The 2300-nt window shown below is 41.3% G+C and overlaps 1 non-coding gene across 1 annotated transcript; it reads left to right on the top strand.

Moving 5' to 3' along the window:
- The first annotated feature begins 1161 nt into the window (after positions 1-1161).
- On the top strand, positions 1162-1268 carry LOC112526236. The gene has a single exon (XR_003070561.1). It is a non-coding gene; the product is annotated as a small nucleolar RNA R71 (small nucleolar RNA).
- The last annotated feature ends 1032 nt before the right edge of the window (positions 1269-2300 follow it).

Raw genomic sequence — 2300 nt, 5'->3', positions numbered from 1 at the left:
ACATTCTTACTTGGATGAGTTGAGCAAGAYGGGTCTTGAATGCCTTGGGTCTTTGTGGTGCCCTTTTGAGGTTTAGATGAAATGTTAGCATCAAGCTCAGGGGTCTCTGAAACCTCAGCTTCTTTTGACTTTTTTAGAGCATCCTCAAAAAAGAGTAATGGAAAGTCTGATCTAGGGGGGACAGAAGTGGTGGTCTCTAACGCCTGTTTCTCTAAGGGTAGGACCGGTCTTTCTTTGGCAGGAATCAATGCTGTAGCATCAGCTTTTGTCAAAATTGGTGCACTATCTTTGGGCACTTTTTATTTCAACTCCTTCCCATTCCTAAGGGTCACTACTTTCACATGTTCCTTACCTAGGTCTCTAGGGACCTCTGTATTACTGAGCAAGGTACCAAGGGCTCGATTGTTCTAGTTGAGCGTGAGTTGACTGACTTGAGTCTCTAAATTCCTGATGGCCACACTTTGTTGATTTATTAAAGCTTGGTTTTGTGCTTGTGTGTGTGCAAAGAGTCCTTTAATCATTGCTACCAAAGAAGATGATTCTGACTGTGGAGGAGGTTTATTCTGAAAAGGTGGTTGTGAGTTTTGAAAACCTTGTTGGTGATTCTGAGAGTTAGAACTGTTTCCATGATGTTGCGGTTGGAAATTAGAAGTTCCTTGTTGTTTATGGACTGGTGGGTTTAAACTGGGACTGTTCCAAGAAAAGTTCGGATGCTGTTTCCAGCTAGCATTATAGGTATTGGAATAGGGATTAACTCGGTTATGAACATAGTTTACCGATTCAGCATTGTGAGGACAGTGTTCATACGAGTGTTCCCCGCCACAGCACACGCATTGCATAGATAGGACTGTTTGGACTGGTGTATTAGCAGCTTGCTGTTCTCCCTGACCGGTAGTTAAATTTTTCAACATGTTGGTCATGGAGGTAAGCTAGGCTGTTAATGCAGTATATGCATCTACATCATGTATTCCCGCAGTCTTTTTCTTTGACTGAGTGCGTGGGTCGACCCAATGTCCATTGTTTGCCAAAATCTTTTCTAGGATTTCATATAATTCATTATAGGTCATAGCTGTGAAGGCTCCGCCTGCAGTCACATCGAGCATTTGTTTTGCCATGGGATTTAACCCATTGTAAAACGTCTCGAGTTGAATACAGTACGGAATGCCATGGTGTGGGCATTTCCTCAACAGCTCTTTGAACCTTTCCCATGCGTCAGGAACAGCCTCATCGTCCATTTGTTTGAAAAGACAGATCTCATTTCTGGACTTAGCGTTCCTTGTCGGTGGGGAATATTTTCGCAAAAAAATTTATGCCATGTTACTCCATGACGGCACAGATCCCGGAGTTAATGAGTTAAATCATGCTTTTGCCCGATCCCTCAAGGAAAATGGAAACAAAGTGAGCCTTAGAGCGTCATTTGACACTCCCGGGATCAAGAAAGCATCCGTGATTTCCATAAAAGATTTTAAATGCGAATGTGGGTCCTCCGAAGGTAATCTGGCAAATTGGCCATTTGTTTGCAACATGTGAAACATTATGGGTTTGAGTTCAAAATGGAGAGCGATCATATGTGGCCTAACTATCTCGGAATTTAATTGCTCAAAATCCGGAATAGCATAATCCATGATCCTCTCATCTTTGGAATTTGCCAAATTAATAATGTTTTGGAGTTTGTGCTCTTTGGTGCTCATTAGGTTCCGATTCTGTGTCCAAATTATTACCATTATATGTATGTCCTTGTTGAAAGTTCGGGTATTGTGGAATCTGCTCAAAACCCGGCGGTTGGTTTTCCAAATGTGGTATTTCCGAAATAATTGGGGGAGGTAACGCCATATTTGGAGGGAGTAGAGCAAAAAATGCTCTCTCAGCCCTCCTCCGATGGTGAAACGTTCCCTCAATATCGGGATCAAATTCGAAAAATTCTCCGCGATGTGACCGTGGCATACACCACTTTAAAAACAATTCTGATGGTACTAGAAAAATCAAATCTTTTACTTTACTCAAAATAAAACTTTTAGCGAAGCAGTCCCCGGCAGCGGCGCYAAAAACTTGGTCGGTTATATTTCATACCTTTAAACTAATGAAATTAGGCTACAAAAAAGTATACAATACGGCCTAACGTCGTCTTTCCAAGTAATAAAGTGGTACAAGTACCGGATTATCRTCCACAKGGATTGTAGCCAAAGTTAGATTAGAGTCCAATGAAAGAGATGATTTCAGATGACGATTTTGAAGACTTTTGTTTGATTTTAAGGCGATCCAAAACAGAATACATAATATATAAAAGAAGCAAGGGTGTA

Source organism: Cynara cardunculus (genome assembly GCF_001531365.2).
Source record: "Cynara cardunculus var. scolymus isolate 2C chromosome LG 13, CcrdV1, whole genome shotgun sequence".
Taxonomy (NCBI): Eukaryota; Viridiplantae; Streptophyta; class Magnoliopsida; order Asterales; family Asteraceae; genus Cynara; species Cynara cardunculus.
This window is presented reverse-complemented; position numbering and strand designations above follow the sequence as displayed.